Genomic DNA, 18,687 nt, shown 5'->3' with positions numbered 1-18,687 from the left:
AAATACAACAAAAGAACATTTGCCTTTATTAAGAGAGATTTTGATTATTTGAATTTTAAAATAATCCCTACAACCCCTACATTGTATGGGTGGACAGTGGACTGATAAAACAGCTTTGTCCCCCAAACCTCAGGACATATTGCCCAATACTTACTTCAGATGTGACCAAAAAGAATAATGGAAAAACAATAATCTTTAGCGGTCAGAGCCAAGGACAATTGGAGAAAAAAGTACAGTGTGGAGTCAGAGCGTGATTTAGTCACATTCCCTACTTCAAAGTAGGGACCTTCAAGATTTCTGCCCAGTTGGATTTCAAATTTACTAAGGGACAGTGTCTGATATGTGTCTCTCATAGTTTCCCTTTCCAAATGGGATTATTTGTTGTGGTTTTTCTATTTTGTTGTATATCAAGTGTGTAGAGGACAGATAATTTGTCTTTTTAGTACAGAGGTTTCCAGATTGAGAGAAGCCACATCTGGATGTAATAAAGAGACCATCTACATAGTGTTCTGAGGAAGAGATTGCTGCGTATCACTCAGTGTTATGCGCTGAACTGTGTGCCTTTAAAATTCATACGTTAAAATCCTAACCCCACTACCTTAGAATGTGACTGTATTTGGAGATAGGGTCTTTAAAGAAGTAAGGAGGGTAAAGTGAGGTTATATAGTCGGCCCTAATTTAGTGTGACTACTGGCCTTGTAAGAAGAGAGTAGTAGGACACAGACAGGCAAGAGGGAAGTCCATGTGAAGAGACAGGGAGGAGATAACCATCTAGAAGCCAAAGACAGAGGCCTTAGAAGAAACCAACCCTGCCAACACCTGGATCTTGGACTTTCAGCTTCCAGAACTGTAAAAAAAATTAATTTCTGTTGTTTAAACCAACAAATATCAGTCTTTGCTATGATGACTCTAGCAAACTAACACATCCAAATATACAGTATTTTGTGATCGTTGCAGAGGTTAGACAGACTTTTGGGGCAACTCTTTCAAGAGGGGTGTATGTGTATGATGTGGGCAAAAAGGAGAGTAAATAAAATATTTTCAGTAGAAGGGCTGGTCTTGTTAGTCATTAGGGCTATTTATTGATATTTCTGGTTCTTCTCTGCATTACTCATCTGTTTCTAGGTTATGCTGTTGTAACAAATACTAACTCCAAACTATCAGCGGTCTTCAACAACAGAAGTTTATTTCTCATGCCTGTTACATGTTGGCTCTAGGTAGAACATCACTCCACTCCATGTATCTTCCTGCAGAAACAGCTCCTAGTTGGGAGAAATAATTGTTGTGACAAAGGGAAAATAAGAACAGCAACAACAGCAACAATCATTTAGATGACGCTAAAGTTTTCTGCTCAGATGTAACACATATCACTTCTGGTTTCATTTAATTGACCAAGCCTGATATATACCAAACAGTCAGAGGAAAACGGGGGGGATATACGTATAATCCTCTTACAGGAAGGCAGCCTGGATTTGGTACTACCAACAATACAATTCAAGCACACAGTTTAATTGCACATCTTTACTCCCTTTGCAGTTAACTGTTTAGGCAAAGTAAATGTGAGTAAATGTTATGTGTCACTTACAGGAAGAGACCCTTAAAGACGACTGCGTGATTCACCCCTTTCCTTTCTCCCCACTATGGGAGAAAGTTAGGAGATGCTCAGTATACCTATACCCCTAATGGAAAGGGTGCAACAGAACTCTTGGCCAACTCATAATAGACATGCAATGTGCACAAGAAATTAATCTTTGTTTCCCTAAGCCACTGAGATTTTAGTGTTGTTTGTTACCATATGATAACACAACCCATTCGTTCTGACAAAGTTTTGAAAATGCTCCTGGCTGTTGTGATAATGACTTCCTTCTTTGTGCTACTCTTTATGGTAGAAGACATCTGAGAAGTTTGTTTGCCTATCATGCCTTTGGAGGGAACTTCCCCTTTTCCTCTCTATTTGAGTGATTATAGTAGAAGTTGCCATGTAATGCAACATTGCTGAAATAGGAGGGGCACACAAGGTTGGGCAGGGGAATTCCTTCTGGAACAGAAGAGATGAATAGTGCTTTCTGTGTGAGTCCCTAGGTGATAACATGTCAAACTTGGGCCTTGCTGGCCAGTATTCGCCATAGTATTAGTAAGAGTGTGCAGAGCAAAACACTTCAGTTCTAGGGAGAACAAAATAGATACATAGTAAGGATAGAAGAAGGAAGTCAGAAGCATGAGTTCTTGGATCCAGTTCTACCTTAGTCACATCTGCAGTAGCCAAGGTGCATATCGGGCATCCTCAGACTATAGACTACAGGCCAAGTTTGGCCTGCCGCTTGCTTTTGCAAATAAAGTTTTGTTGGAACACAGCCAACCCCATTTGTTTACATGTGGCTGTTTTGGTGACAGCGTTGAATAGTTGCTGTGACAGAGACCTTATAGCCTGTAAAGCCAAAATATTTACTATCTGTCCCTTTTCAGGAAAAGTTTGCTAACGCTTGGTAAACATTATGTCAACCTTTAGAAAATACCTATTTTCAGAATTTACATAGGAAATACATAAATTCACAAGTAAACATCTCACACATAAATATAAAACTAGAGATTTGTAAATAAATATAATTTTCATGTGTAGTAATACAGAATCAAAAAAGATCGGAGACTCAATTATACCTTAAAAAAAAAAAAAAAATGATTGGAGAGCACTGCTTTGGGTGGTCATGAGTCCCCAGAAGTATACGATCAAAGCAACGGCATAATCAGATGAGCAGGACAATTCTATTGTTAATTTGAATGCTTGTCTGTGCTGAAGCAGGAGAGAAAGTTAATAAACTTGATATGAGCATTTCGCACTTCAGATTTTTAAAAAGCCAATAAAGAGAAAAAGTGGGTGGAGGGATGGCAGTTGGGATGGAGAGGAGGGGATTCATGCTGGTGACTCAGATGTGGCCTTTCAGCAGTCATTCACCTACAGATGACAAACTCCAGGGTTGGGGGAACAGATTGTTTGGCTACAAGAAACCATCAATAATGATTTCCGTGGTCATCTCATCTTGGCCCAGACCCCATTCCAACCAAGTTATTAATACACACATTATTCTTCTTAAAGAAATAGAGAAATGCATTCCAGATTGCCAAAGAAAAAAATTCCCCGTGATTTATACTGAAATTTTCCTGGAACTTTTTTTTTTTGTTCCCAATCATCCATCTTTAAGAAATACTAAAGACAAATATTTCATGAATCCAGAGGTGCTTCTGACCAGCATCTGGAGATGATCTTGAGAACACAAATCTGTTATCATTTTTCACCATGGGTCTCAACTGTCAGAACATGTAATGAACACAACCAGCCAGGGGGCTGGAGGGAGGCAAAAAGAGTGCAGTTAACCACTGTAGCAGGAGGCAGCAGAAACGAGGGCGTATCTGCCCATACCGACTTCTCATAGCTTCACAGCCTCCCTTTTCCCAGTAAGTGTTTGAATGCTAGTTAAAGACACTCCTACGGCTGATACTATCCAAGGGTGAAATGTCTTACTACCTTGTCACCTGGACAGATGACAGTGCAGTAGAAGAGGCATAGGCTATAAAGTCAATCAGATCTGAGTGTGATTCTTGGTTTTCCCACTTACTATCCGTGTGACAGAATTGCTTAGCTTAGCTGAACACTATTTCCATATCAGCAAATTGAAACTTGTTTATAAAGCAATAATGTAGGTACAATTACTAGCACAGTGTTTGGCATAGCCTAAAAAAAGGTTGCTGTGATTACAATTTCAAAAACCTTCTCCTGTTACCACTACACATTGCACCAGATGGTTAAATAAAATAGACAGAAAATACTGATTATTGGTGAGAATATGGAGCAACTGGAATTCTCATGCACTGCTGATTAGAGTGTAAAGTTAATACAATCTATTTTTTGACAGTATTTACTAAGCTGAACACAACCCAGTACTCAGCAATTCCACTCCTAGGTATGTACCCAAAATAAATGCTTACATATGTTCACCAAAAACATGAACCAGAGCGTTCAGAGCAGCACTATTCATCATAGCATCCACTGGAAACAACTCAAGTACTCAATAGTATAGTCCAGAGCTCAGCAAAAATTTTCTGTAACCAGCCAGGTAATAAATATTTAGATTCTGCCGGCCAAGAGGCAAAATCAAGTTATAACTGCATCACTTTATTCGTAGTGCCCGGCAATAGCACAGTGACAGAGAGCTACATAAATTCTCGATTGCAGCTACTTCCTGCCACCATTGCATAACAGGAGCATGGTGCATTCTAGTAAAATGTCACTATGGACACACATTTAAATTTCATATAATTTTCATGTGCCATGAAATATTATTCTTTTGATTTTTTTAAAGCTTTTAAAAATGTACAAAACATTCTTAGCTTGCAGGAGGTACAGAAATAGGAGGTGGACCAAATTTGGAGATAGTTTGCCAACCCCTGGTATAGTGGATAAATAAATTATAAAAAAAAGTATAAGATTATGCTTATGTAAACTACAAATGCAGGTAAAATGAATCTATACTTCTATAAGTCAACATAATGGTTACTGCCTGGGAGGCAGTGACAGAAAGACAGAACAAAGGAGATTCTGGGGTGAATGATAATGTCTGTTTTTTCATTTAGTTTGTTATAATATATACTTTAAGAAACACTGAAACAACCCCAACTAATTCTATTTCATTAGAGCAGGGCTTCTCTACTTCACATCTAACCTATTAACAGGCGTGCTCTTCCCCACTTTAGTTACTCTATTTACTCTTCCAGAGAAGCTGAAACACCACTTTGTCCTTTGGTTTAGTGGAAAGAGCAGAGGAGGTATGCACGAAAACCCTAGGCTTAGAAACGAAGAGCTGAGTCTCATTCTTCTGTGTATTAATTGTGTGGTTATGGGCAAAACACTTTGTCTTTCTGAATTTTCTTTTTATACATTTGGTATAAAGATTAGCCTTGATGAGAGGAATTGCTCTGTTAAGCTCTCTAGTTCTAAACAAACTATCACCACCTATATCATTCTTTTCTTAACCCCCCACAATGATGAAGTTTAAAGACATCCGTCTTCTTTTTTCTCTGCCTTCTGTTCCTGCACTTGGAGAGATAGTATTACATAATGGTTACGAACATAATTCAGAAATTCCTTCTTTGGGATGTGGACTTTGGTTCTCTTTACTGTGGGCTGCATACTCTCACCATCAGTGATTGAGTCAGCTGGTTTTTCTAGAAGCAGAGGGTGAGATGGAGTAGGCGTATAAGAGCTTTATGGAGGGCAGTATCATAGAAAGGTAATAGGAAGAGAAGCAGGATTGGTCAGAGAAAGCCTCCGACTGTGATGTAGGTCTGACAACTGGGAGAGAAAAGGAGGGAAGAAGCAAGACTGAGTCAGGCTAACTTTAGATCATCAGGCAGGTCTGACAACATCATTGATCCAACAGCAAGTTGCAGAGCAAACAGGAGTCCCAATTCAGGCTGACATGGGCAGGGCCTAGTAACTTTGCCACGCGCAGGCGCATCAGTGAGGGCTCCCTGGAAACCGTGGGGCCTCAGCTGAAAAGCTGAGATGGATTCTAAAGGGGCTAAAGGCTGGATGCTGTCAGCTCACTGCTCCTTACAGCAGAATGGCAGGTTCTTTCTTGACGGGAGGTCCAACTGAGGCACTTTCAAGGCTGCAATAGACATCTTCCTTTTTATAGCTGGGTCTAGTCTCCTGGATCCCCCACCTGTTTCAGATACCTGACCTTCCAGCTTGCTTGGAAACAGGGATCTGACTGACAATGAAGTGTCAATATGAAGAAGGAAGGGACTCGTAGAAGTTAGATAGAATTAATTATCTGTAGGGCAGCCCAAAGGGATCTAGGAGGTTTGGCAATAATGAATCATCAGGTTTCCACTGAGCATACTATATGCTCTGTCCTGTGCAAGGTATTTGCTGTAGGAAACCCCCAACTGTAGAATCATAAAATTGGAAGGGTCTTGCTTGCCCAGTGAAGTCTCCGTCTTATGGACAGAAATCTTTTTAGAACACCCCACATAGGTTTAGTATCCTTTTATATACCTCCAGTGATGGCAAGCTTATCACTTCAATCACCTCTTTGGTTATTGGAGAGCTCCAGTTCACAGAACCTTCCCTGTTAAGTTGAATTCAAAACGCTCCTACCACCTTTCATTTTTGAAGTCACTTTCATAAGACTTCTTGCTCTCTTATTTATAAATCCTTTGAATATCTGAACATAGTTATCATTGTTTCAGAAATACTATTGGGGAGGCGAGGTTATTGGAACCTCTGATTCCTCAATTGTAAAACAAAGGGTTTTGACTACTCTTGATCACTAGGGTCTCTTTATGACCGAAAAGTCTATGAAGCCATGAAAACTTCATGTAAAAATTCTCAAATAAAAGAGAAATCCATATAAATTAAAAGATGATGCATTCTCTCTGAAGTGTTTGTTGTACATTTCCTCTGGAGCACATTGGGGTTCTGGAATAGTGGGACCATCTGCTCAGCCATTGCCCATTGATGTTGAAATAAACCAGGCTCTTGCTAATTAGAAGCATGTTCCTCAAGATGAAACAATACAAGCTTTCCAACATTTCCCCACCATTAGCAATTCCTGATGTTGAGTGGACATGTTAATACAACCCCCACTCTTGATCAGGAAAATAAATAAAGCAAGTATGATGGTTCACAGTAGAAGAACGAGCTCTTTAGACTGACACTCAACCAGCACACACTAACTCACTAAGTACACACTATGTGCTGGTCTCCATGATAGGTTTTTTTTTAAAAACATATTTTATTTCGTACCCACAAGAATATGACAAGGTAGATTTTATTAACGCCACATTCCATGCGAGGAAATCTGAGTCTTGGAGTAACTAAGTGACTGTTCAAGGTTACCTACCTGGTAAGTGGATGAACTAGGATCTTCTGACATGAAGTCCAGTGCTCTGGCCAGTCTACCAGCTATGAAGAAACTTCTTAATAAGAGACCCATGCCTGTGTATGTAGGGTATGCAACTATTTTGGTTTAGGTCACCCTAGAAGCAGGCAGTTTATTTTAAGAGGCGAGGAAAACACCAGAAGAAGATGGTAACATGATTTAGAAAAGGGAAGGTAGCCAATAAATTGTGCATTGTCAAACCAGCTACCATTGTGAGCAACTGGAGCTAAATTCTGCTGGGAAATTCTGAGGGCCAGTATAGGACACAGGGAACAGAGGTAATCACCTGAGGGGGAAAGGGCTGGGTTATTTATAAACCAACTCTGTCAATCATTGGTTGAGATCTTCTTCCAGCAGATGTTACTTTCCTGGCGCTAACTGTCTGCTGTGCAAGTGGACACAACATGCTTCAGAAGCCCAAGAAAGACCTCAGGCAGAGACATTCAGGAGCTGGCAATCGGGGGTTGCACTAAATAAAGGGCAAGAGGACGGGGTGAGCCCTGACTGTACCCGGTATAGCAACAAAGTGCCAAATCCTATGTAATCTATCAACAAACATAGCACAAGATGGAACCACACAGATACAAACCTGCTTTCGTGTGGCTTATTATCCAAGGAGTAGGGCAGTGGGTATTTCTAAATAAATATGAAATAATTAAAATGTGCTAAGTGTTATGTAGGAGAAGCTATGAACCCCACTTAGCTAACCCTTATTAACACAAAAAAAGTCTCATTCAGTCTTACCTTTTGTCTCCTTTTACCTCTATTTCTTTTCTCCTAATCAAAGCCAAATTCCCTAAAAGAGTATACTTGGAGTCCTCCAATAGGCTATGAGATTTTCTGGGGGTGGAACTTTTTTGTTATCTTTAATTGTATTGTATAATATTTGATACATAAAAAAGAATATATGGACTTTGGCACCAGCCAAGATGGAGCAACTTTGCACTAGCTTATCTCTCCCACTGATTACAACTAAAACCCTTGCAACAAAATACAAAAAATAGCAAGTTAACAACAGTGGGCAGATTAGGAAGGAAGTCCATTCTTGATAATGACCCATAATGGAGGTGAGTTTCATTTCTTTTTTCTCTTGTCTCTTCCAGCTTTGACCTGAGGGTAGAGATAGTCTCAGAATGCAAAGAGGGTACATATAACCAAATTCTGATAAAAACTTCTTTGTTTTATAACCAGAGGACAGGAAATAGCCCCGCGCGCGCGCGCGCACACACACACACACACACACACACACACAAAAACGCACCATAAGCTGGCTAATCTAGGGGGAAATTCCTGTGTGTTTGGTTTTTTCTCTCCTGGACTTTTCCTTCCCTATTTGTGAAGCTGCATGGCAGTGATGGTGGGCATGGTGTGGGCATCTAAGTCTCCTAGGGACAACCTGACTTTCTGGCCAAGTTAACTGCAGAAAGGACCCTTCTGGTCCAAAGAATGTAGGAGAAACTTCTGTTTCCCTCACTCTCTTTTCTCAAAGCACTTCTTCACCAGGTTAAATACATTTTCATGGAATTTGTCAATAGCACAGGAGGATAACTTTCTGAGAGGACCCCTGATTTTCTAGCAAGAGGACTCAGAAAAGGAGTCGTCTGGTTCTCATGGGAACTGAAGAGTGTGAGGGAAATCTTGGAGAGGAGAGTTCTGGGAAAGGGATCCCTTAAATCTGCGTATGAACTGACACAAGTCCCTAACTCACTACTGAAATATACATTTCACCCCTGAAATGTATGTAGCACTTTTTCTAAGATGAGTTCATGAACTTGTCACACCTCGTCTGTGTGTGTGTGTGTGTGTGTGTGTGTACATACAGATATATATGCATATAGGATCATATATATATATATATATGATAAGTACATTCAGGACTGATTTCCGTGTATGGTATGTAGGAAAAATCCAATTTCATTTTTATCAATTTTGAAATCCAATTGTCCTAATACCATTTAATGAATAAATCCTCATTTTTCAATTAGTCTGTGATGCCCTATGTCAGATAACAGTTTTTCATATATGTGGAGGTCTATTTCAGGAATCTCTATTCTAATTCTATGGTTGATTTGTCTGTGCCTGCACCAATATCATAATATCTTACTTAGCAAGCTTTATAATAAGTCTCAATAGCTAGTAGAGGATAGCCTCCTGTTTTGGAAGTGTATTGGCTATTATTTGGCTTTTGCTCTTCCAGATACATTTTAGAATCAGGGAGTCAGTTTCCTCAGAACATCCTAATGGGATTTTAATTGCAATTATAACTAATTTGGAGAGAATTAATACACTTACAGTGGTCTCTCTTTTCATAACTATGGTATACCTCTTCATTAAATTATATTTTCTAAATATTTTGCCTTTCCTTATTGCTTTATAGGAGTTCTTTATATATTCTGGAGGTTTGTAGAAATGAAATCAGTTTTTATGTATTGATCTTATATGTAGCCACGTTTAAAAATTATCTTATTATTTCTAATAATTGATCCATAGATTCTTTTAAGCTTTCTATATTTACATAATTTTCAAATACGATAGTTATTTTACCTTTGTTCTCCTAGACCTAATTATTTTTGTCCTTTTCGTCTGATATCTGTAAAGAGCCATATTCTTCTGTTTCTTAGAGAACTGTCAGACTGTCTAATGCCTAAGTGGAAAACATAAGAAAAAAAATTGTGGAATATGCACATTTGTTTTCATACAGGGCAATGATAAGATTATTCGTACTTAGAATAAAGTGATGATGAAAAACAAAGTTATGTTTTGAATATTCTACAAATTATATTCATTTAACATATTAATTGCTCTCATATTGTCTTTAATGAAGGGTTATTAGATATCATTTCCACTTTACAGGTGAGGAACTGAAACTGAAAGATGGAATATATGCTGTTCAAAGTCACAGCTTTCCAAAGTATTAGAGCTGTAATTTTCATTCTGTCTCTCTGGACAGTTCCAGTATACAAGGTTCATTTAGAACTTGAGGTGCATGGAGGAAGAGGCAAAGAATGTCCCTGAATTTCTAGTTTAAATAATACAGTGCACTGAGACATTGTTAAGAGTATGGAGAAGGTCATAAAAGGTTTGTGGAGGGGCTAAAGTGAATGAGTTTGATTCTTGACATGGTTTTCTTGAAAGTTGAGAACCATTTCTTCTTCATGGCTTGGTTTGCAGATGAGTCAATTCTCTTTGATTCTATAAAGAAAAAAAGTATTTTATTGGAAATTCACTTAGTAATTAGAGAAGGACACATCCTCCCTTGTTTGCTACATTATAGTCTGACCCTGTGACCAGTTGTTCATATGAGGTCAGACAATTAAGTTCACAAACTCATCCTACACAAAGTCTTACATACCTTATTGCTGAATATCACTACGGTCATCTTCGAAGTTCTCCCCTTGGGAAGATGTGCATCGATGCCAGTGCCTAGTCCACCCTTCAAAGCAATTTGGGAACTCTTTCTGGAATGGCCATCAGAGCTGTCATTGTATTACCCTTAATGTCTTGAATGTCATCAAAATTTCTTCCTGTCAATATTTCCTTTATCTTCAGGTAAAGAAAGAAATCATTGGGGGCCAGATCAGGTGAATAGGGAGGGTGTTCCAATACAATCATTTGTTTACTGGCTAAAAACTCCCTCACAGACAGTGCCCTGTGAGCTGGTGCATTGTCGTGATGCAAGAGGCATGAATTGTTGGCGGAAAGTTCACATCGTTTAACTTTTTCACGCAGCCTTTTCAGCATTTCCAAATAGTAAACTTGGTTAACTGTTTGTCTAGTTGGTACAAATTCATAATGAATAATCCCTCTGATATCAAAAAAGGTTAGCAACATTGTTGCAACAAGTTTGTGAAGTTAATTGTCAGACTTCATATATGCCCTTTTGAGCCAGCCAAGAACAGCCACAAACCATCAGTCCTCAGCTACATGACAGCATCCTAGTCTAAGGCCCAAAGCTCTGGAATGCACTGTCAGAGCAAATTTAAATGAATGGAAATCTTCATTTAGTATGTCCTGGCATATCTCCTGATTTGGGGAGTAAGGGAAAGGAGGTGGTGGCAGAAAGCCCTATTAACAGCTCAATCAAAAAAAAAAAAAAAAATTCCACTTTTTAAAAGTGGCTCCCAAGAGCTATTTCATCCAGAAATCTAAGACCTCCACAGGAGTATAAATCCATAACAGCAGTCACTTTAAAACCCTCAGGCAATCAAAACCATCCTTCCAAGATGCAAGGGACACCAGCTATATCAGTCAACATCCCAGCTAGAAACAGCTGACACTCTCCAAACTGGATGACTTGAGGACAATTTTAAAAGAGAACTATTCACAATGATAAAATCATGCATTAGGGAAACAAAGGATGGTGAAGTACCCTGGGGCTAGAAAAATAAGAAGTGATTATAGGCTTATGTTAGAAAGCTTAAGGAGAAGAGATAGTTACCAGAACCCTTAGAGGATCATCTTTAGAGAGGACACCTGTGGCTTCAAATTACAGACACAGCCAACCTGAGGTCATCTGCCATGAAGAAAGCCTAGAGAGTAGGCTTTCCTTCTGTCTTCTGATCCCCTGTCTCCCGTTGGCTGAACCCAAGGAAGCCATTGATCGTGGGAGTCTGCTGATGTTGTTTCTAAAGGTCAGTGTCTACGAGCACAAGCAGGTTGGACAATGGTGGAGAGTGGATATGAAGGTCCAGCTGGAAGATATTTGACAATGTTCACCACCTTTGCCCTTAAGTAACCGCTCTTGTATTTGTCCAGGTAAAAGATTGATGTCCTCAACATAGATGACACAGAACTCCCATTAGATACCAGAACATCACACGGGGATCTCAATTTGGTCATATTCCCACCTGAAACCTCAAAGAACCCTAGCTATTACCAGATTCTTAATGAAATGTTGTGGTTAGAAATGAAGGGTAGATAAGAAAAATATAATTGAATTAGCAGATATAACCTCAGCTTCTATATAACTGATCATGAGGCATACGTAGATAATTATGGCTGCTTTCTTCTACTACTCATTTGTATTTCCATTATTCTCGGCCAGTCCCTCAGCTTGATGACGTTATTCATCTACTGAAGTAACCCAAATCTTTATCTTTATGAGATCTAAGTCCTTGAAAATTCTGTTTGGGGTCACCTAGTTTGCCATTGAACAGGACTGTTGGAGAACAAAAAGTGACCCAGTGAACCCCCCAGGTTATAGACCCAGTCCTATTTACCACCATTATGCAGTAGCATCTTAATGTTCCTCTGGTAATTGGGATCAAATACCCTTGCTGGAACAATGTCATCCTTCTTTGCTTATTGGTTCAGCAGCATGAGAAGCCCAGAAAATATGGGGTAGTAGTAGTGTCAGCGTCTCATTCAACAGTACTAGAACTTATTCTCTGGTGAAAGTATTTCTCTCTTGGGTCAGTAGCAACTCCATACAAATTAAGCCCAAGATAAAGGTTTGGCAGGCAAAAATGTATCCATAGGATATTGTCTCCCACCTTTATTGGGCCATTCCATCATTTTATCAAGCCAACTATATATGAGTAATGGGGCACATGGCAAGACTAGTGAATTCTGTAGGTGGAAACACACAGTCATACTTCCTTAATGGTAAAATGTTTTCATTAATTGGAAGCAAAGTTATGTAATACATTATAGCAATGGATAGGCATTCAATACAGCCACAAAAGGTAGAAATATGTTAAGTGTTCAGATAGGGGGAAAATCTTTATTTAGAATTGTGTTTGTCCTTGTTAGAACAAATAGTCCCTCTATGATGAGATGAGTCAGAGCTAATCAACCTGCTCCTGGATGACCAACTGATCCACTAGAAATAGTGCTATAACAAGAGCTCAGCAATGGCCTCTGCTGTTACCAGATGGGGCACTCCTCAGTGGCAGATTAGATTTTGTGTCCAGAGATGACACACACTCTAAAAATATTGCTCTCCAGGTGAAAATAATAAAAATGATACGATGGAATCAAAATCATAGCAAATTCAAATTAATTCAGGTTAAAAATAGTTGGGCTTGCTTGGCTTATTATTTTATCACATTTTCTTAGCATCAACTATATGTTAGGTGCTGTTTGCAGAGCAGCTGTACAAAAAAACAAAAACTGTACAATTTCTAACTTCTAGAAACTAGCTTATCAAAGGAAAAAGTTTATAAAAATGTGATAATTGATGTGAGACATGTTATAAGAAATAAGTGGAATAGTCCTGGTGGAGTCAGAGAAGACTTTAGCCAAGAATCTGAATACTGAAAAATGAAAAGGTAGTCTAGCACATGGTAAGGATAACTATAGCATTTCAAGAAGAGGGAGAAGATTTTGCACTTTCGCTGAGGCATAAGAATGCGATATCCACTTTAATAACTAAAAATTTCAGTTTGGCTATGGCATTGCATTATAGGGTCATGCAGGAAGGAGTTGGGGAAGTATGGCTGGAATTAGAAACAGTGTGATGAAGGAAGTTCTAGTCAGAAAAGCTTGCAAGCTGGTAAGTAGTTTTGCCTTTGCCCAGAAGTAGGAAACTGTCGAAGGGCTTTAAGCAGGCACATTATCAATATTATATGTTAGGAAGTACATTCTGTAGCGGGATGAATTGATACAGGGCTGATAAGAGCCTAATCCAAAGGGAGAGAAGTAATGATGATGACGTGATTGGGTATTTGCAAAGATGTTGAAAACGGGAGGTCCAAAAGCAAGGGATATTTAGGAAAGGACATCTTTAAGATTTGGAAACTGAACAGAAGACAAATGAAAAAGGGAAGACTATTAAATGTCTCTTAAAGTTAGGACTTAAGTGGCTGGTTGGGTGATAATGCCATTTACAGAGACAGAATAGAAGACAAGCAATAGGCTTTGGGAGGGAAATACATGTAATTTTAATTCAAATAAAAAAAATTAATTCAGTCCCTGTATGTCATGGAAATGATGTCTTGTATAGTTTGGGTTAGTATTTTTTAAAGGACTATGAGGTAGAGGCATGAGTCTGGAACATGGGCTAAAGTTCTGAATCAAAACTACAGATTATGTTAAGAGCATATGAGTGGTAAGAAAATGATGGATGGGGATTAAGTCTTTTAGTAGCAATGTGCAGAGTAGGAAATTCTTGTGTCTGCTGCTACACTGTAAGCTCCATAGGATAGTGAATTTATCTGCAAATCCCTTGTTACCTGGAACAATGCTTAATACATAGAAAATACTCAAAAATATTTCTTAAATGAGGAGTAAGAAACAATTGATCAAGAATGAAATGAATGAAATAGAAACACAAATATTTAAAAGGAGAGCAAGAGAAGCAGTAAGAAGCTCTGAGGAAGAGTGGCCAGAGAGATAGAAAAAAAAAAAAAAAGAAACAGGGAATAGTGCTATAAAAATCAAAGTCAAAGTAGAGCCATGGAAAAAAAGGAATGGCCAAGAGGGTCAAATAATATGAAGACGTCATATCAGATAAAGGCAGGAATATACACTGTGGTACAATGATTAGGAGAGAGAGGAAGAATAGGCAGATTGCAGTGGATTTAAAAGTGAGTGGGGAATGAGGAAATGGAGCCAGAAAATGTAGACAACTCTTTTAAGAAAAACTGAATGAGAAAGAAAAAAAGAAATTAGATTAAAGATAAAAGAAGATTCAGGATCAGGTTTCAATTTTTATTTTCTTTCTTTCTTTTTCTTTTTTTCTTTTTGTTATTGTTTCCTACTCTTTTAAAAAATACATATGATTTCTTTTCAATAAAAGTGATTTGATCAGGGTTATATGCTGTGGGAGGAGGGGAAAGGTGATATCTCAAAGAGAAGATGGTTTCAGAGACGACTTGATCAGACACTGGAGTAAATAATTGTAACTTTGTCATTTTAGTGGCAGCTGGAAGTCCTTTACAGTCACCTTCATTTTGGATTTTGGTGAGACCTAGCTCACGATTCATCCTGTCTCTTCAGATTTTTCCATGGGTTTCTGTACCTGGTTTCCATCAGCTGCCACATGGCAGGATGTATCCTGGCTGGAGTGGAGAAAAAAGGAAACTGAGGGAGAGTTTGGTGAGAGAGATCTCACCCTGCTTGCATCTGGTGCTTGGGTTTTACACTGTCCTCTGGAGTTCTCTTTGTTTTTTATTCTGAATCAGAGTGGGCTGGGAAATAGAAACACAGGAATCATGACAAAATTGTCCATGTGGGAAAGAAAAGATGTCCCTGCAGTTTTAATGGAGCATCTGGGTAGCAGTTACAGCAAAGAGTGAGGGCTTCATTAGAACCAAAAACTTTACTTCTTTTTCTTTCCTCATCAAGTGCATTTTCTTTGTTTTAAGGTAGAAATTCAGAGATGGAAAAGTCAAGTTCCCTGTCCTCAAGAAATTGTTGGTATAGTCAGAGAGAGATGTGAACAATATGGACCAGGAACCAAGGACGGATATCCCCTGGGGTGGAAGCAAATTTGCAAATGAGTCATGTGCTTCCCAGACCCAAGGACTGAGGATCCCAAGGCAAATTAAAAAGAAAATCTGTTTTGGGGAAGAAAGTTTGAGCATGAATAGAGTGAGGTGGCTGATTCTTCTATAGCAGCTGAAAGAAAATGAATAGAAGAAACAAAAAAGCAGAAGTAAGGAGTACGATTAACTCCTTCATTAACTATGAATAGGGCACCTACTATAGGCTAGGCATTGGGTGAAAAGACCTGCAGCAACGTGGGGGTGGTATCTTCCTTTTGTAAACTCAAAAAGAATCACACAGTATCTGACCCAAGGATCCCCAGCCTGGGATGCATAGACCTTTAAAGGTCTAGGAAGGTAGTAATGATGGCTGATGGGTTATTTTAAATATTTAAACCAGAACTGAATGTGGAGTAAGGGGTGAGAGTGCCTATTGCCAAACTTGCCAGGGACCATTTCCATTCTCTTCATCCTGAAATATTTCCATATTTCTAAGAAGTCACACTCTGGGTGTGTGGCACATTGTATTCCTTCTGCCTTCTCGCCTTCCTCTGCTAGTTAATTTTAGCTAGTCCTTTAAGACTTGGTGTAGGTGCCATGTTATCAGTTGGGGTTATGTTGCTCCTCTAGAGTCCCCACTGCCTTGTACTTTCATTGTCAAAACCTTGGTCACTCACACTGCATTGGAACTCTTTTTCCATTGGTGTTCCCCACAAAACTGTGAGGCCCTCCAGCATTGGAACTGGCTGGGATTCATCCCTGAAGCTCCAGCATCCAGCATGATGTCCCACCTAACATAATGTCCTGCTTGCAGGAGGTGCTTTATGAACATTTGTTGAATGAAGCTAAAGAGTGAGAATGCTTTATTTTACTACAAACTTTATTTCTATCTTTTTTTCTTTCTTCTATTCTTTCCACTGCTGTAGAAGAATCAGCCACCTGACTCAATGGATGCTCAAGCTTTCTTTCCCAGAACAGGTTTCTCCTTGAATTTTGTCTTGGGACACTCAGTTCCCAGAACTGGGAGGCCACATAACTCACCCTGCAAAATCGCGTCCACTCCAAGGGGACATGGCCTGACACTGCATGGGGCAATGGAAAGAGCACAGCCAGGGTCCCCAAGAGGGGGCTCAGATATGTCTGAAGAGGATTTTTACGTAGTAAAGAGATGTCTCTGCCACTAATTCATTTTTTTGTCTCTATAAGTTATTTACCCTCTCTGAGTATGTCAGTATTTTAAACTAAATAATTCATTTGGGGAAATCCTACCTCTATTGTCTTAGTACTGGCTAAGTGATCCTAGAATCATGGACCTCAGAATTTTTGGTCTCAAGAACCCATTGCACTCTTGAAAATCATTGAGGAATCCAACGTACTTTTGTTTACGTGGGATAGATCAATTAATATTAGGAATTAAAACTGAGAAATTATAAGAATATTTATTAATTTATTTAAAAATAATATCAAATCTATTACATATCTACAGAAATGACATTTTAGGAGAAATAACTATATTTTCTAAAATAAAAATAATTAGTGAAACATGTGGCATTGTTTTATATCTTTTCAAATCTTTTTAATATCTCATTTAATAGAAAATAGCTGGATTGTCATATCTGCTCTGTACTCAGACTCTGTGCAATATTTTATTTTGTTGAAGTCTATGAAGAAAATTCAGGTAGATAGTTGTGCACAAGATTAATTTCAATAGCCTTTTCAAATAATCAAGGATATTCTTCTTTGATACTACACCAAAACTTGACAAGTAGTAATTTTTAAAAGCTTACTTGCAATGTGAAATCTGAAACCATTATCAGTGAGCTTTCCACATCCTACTACATTGAAATCCACTGCTCTGTGTTTTTTCTTGAATGGATTCTTTTTGCCCATGCTTAATTTTGTAACATAATGCACTGGTCATAGAGAAAATATCAGTTCACTGAATATGCAGATTTTCAAAATGTTGACTCCTTTCATTTTACAGTATCAAAAAATCACATTGCTTATTATCATCACAAATTTCATCAGAAAATCTGCATTAGGATGTTGTCAAGCTCATGATGGCAGATGCAAGTTTTCCAAATCTTAAATTTTTGCATGCAAACTTGAATTTCGTCATTGGCAACAAATGCCACGAGTTCTTCTCTTTTGAAGTGATAGGCTCTTTCCATCCATTTTTGAGAAAATGTATGATATAGCTCCAAGTCTGAATGACCATAGTTTGTCTGTCAGTTGTTCTTACAAATAATAAAAATAATTTTTACTGCTTCATCAATTTTTACATTTTAGGTAAAATTGGCTTTTATTTTTTTTAAACTGTGAGTACATGTTGTTAAAGAAATACAATTACTAATGCAGTTTGGTGGCATTGCGTTGACTCATGCTAAAGCATCAGCTGTTTTACTCTCTATGGCTTTCGCACCATCAGTCAACACAGTGTCGGCACAAATGTCAACACAGTGAAAAAGCAACTACTTCTTTCTATTATGATTGAAAATCTTGTTTTACCTCAGACTCCCTGAAAGAATCGTGGGTATTCCCAGGGTTCACGGACCACATTTTGGGAAACATTGCTAATATATTTTGTTTGTTTGTTTTAAAAGGTGAGCTAGCTTCAACTGTGGACTAGACATCAAGTGTAATTTGAAAGCAGTTCTCACTTTTCTTTGACAATGACCATGGCTTCTTTTCCAGATGACATCTGCCTAGTATGTAATTGATGACTACATCCAAGTAAACATGTGGAAAATGAGAGCAAGTGGGTGTGTGGGCTCAGAGGGAGTTGTTTGTTTGGGGGATGATTGGAGAGTGCAGTTCTGGAAGGAATTCAGTTCTACGAGTGCGTATTTCTGGTCTTCAAAAGATTACCACATACATGCTGTCATACAATTTATAATGTGCCTGAGGGAATTAGCTTAATGTAGAGAAGGAACATGAGCTTTGCACTCAGCCAGGCTTGGTTTCCAATACCAACTCAGTTACCACTCTCTACATAATCTCTTTCAAGTTACTTTACCTTGCTAAGCTTTGATTGTCCCATCTGGAAAATGAAGCTAGAATGCTTAGAATATTATGATGCTAGGCATTTAAAGGATGGGACATATGGATGTTCTAACAGGCCATGTAGATTCCCCTCTAGGAATGGACTTGCTTCCCCAGCTCAGAGAGTGCTACTGAAGATGGCCCTCAGGGTCAATTCTCCTTGGAGAAGGAAGAAAACTGCTTTGCCCAATGTCACACCTCCTCTCAAGGGGCAGCCTTCTTCCAATGACTGATCAATGGCCTGGCCATCTCATAGCAATCTGGTACAGCTCTGAAAG

The sequence above is a fragment of the Rhinolophus sinicus genome, linkage group LG06 (genome assembly GCF_036562045.2).
Source record: "Rhinolophus sinicus isolate RSC01 linkage group LG06, ASM3656204v1, whole genome shotgun sequence".
Classification (NCBI taxonomy): domain Eukaryota; kingdom Metazoa; phylum Chordata; class Mammalia; order Chiroptera; family Rhinolophidae; genus Rhinolophus; species Rhinolophus sinicus.
This window is presented reverse-complemented; position numbering follows the sequence as displayed.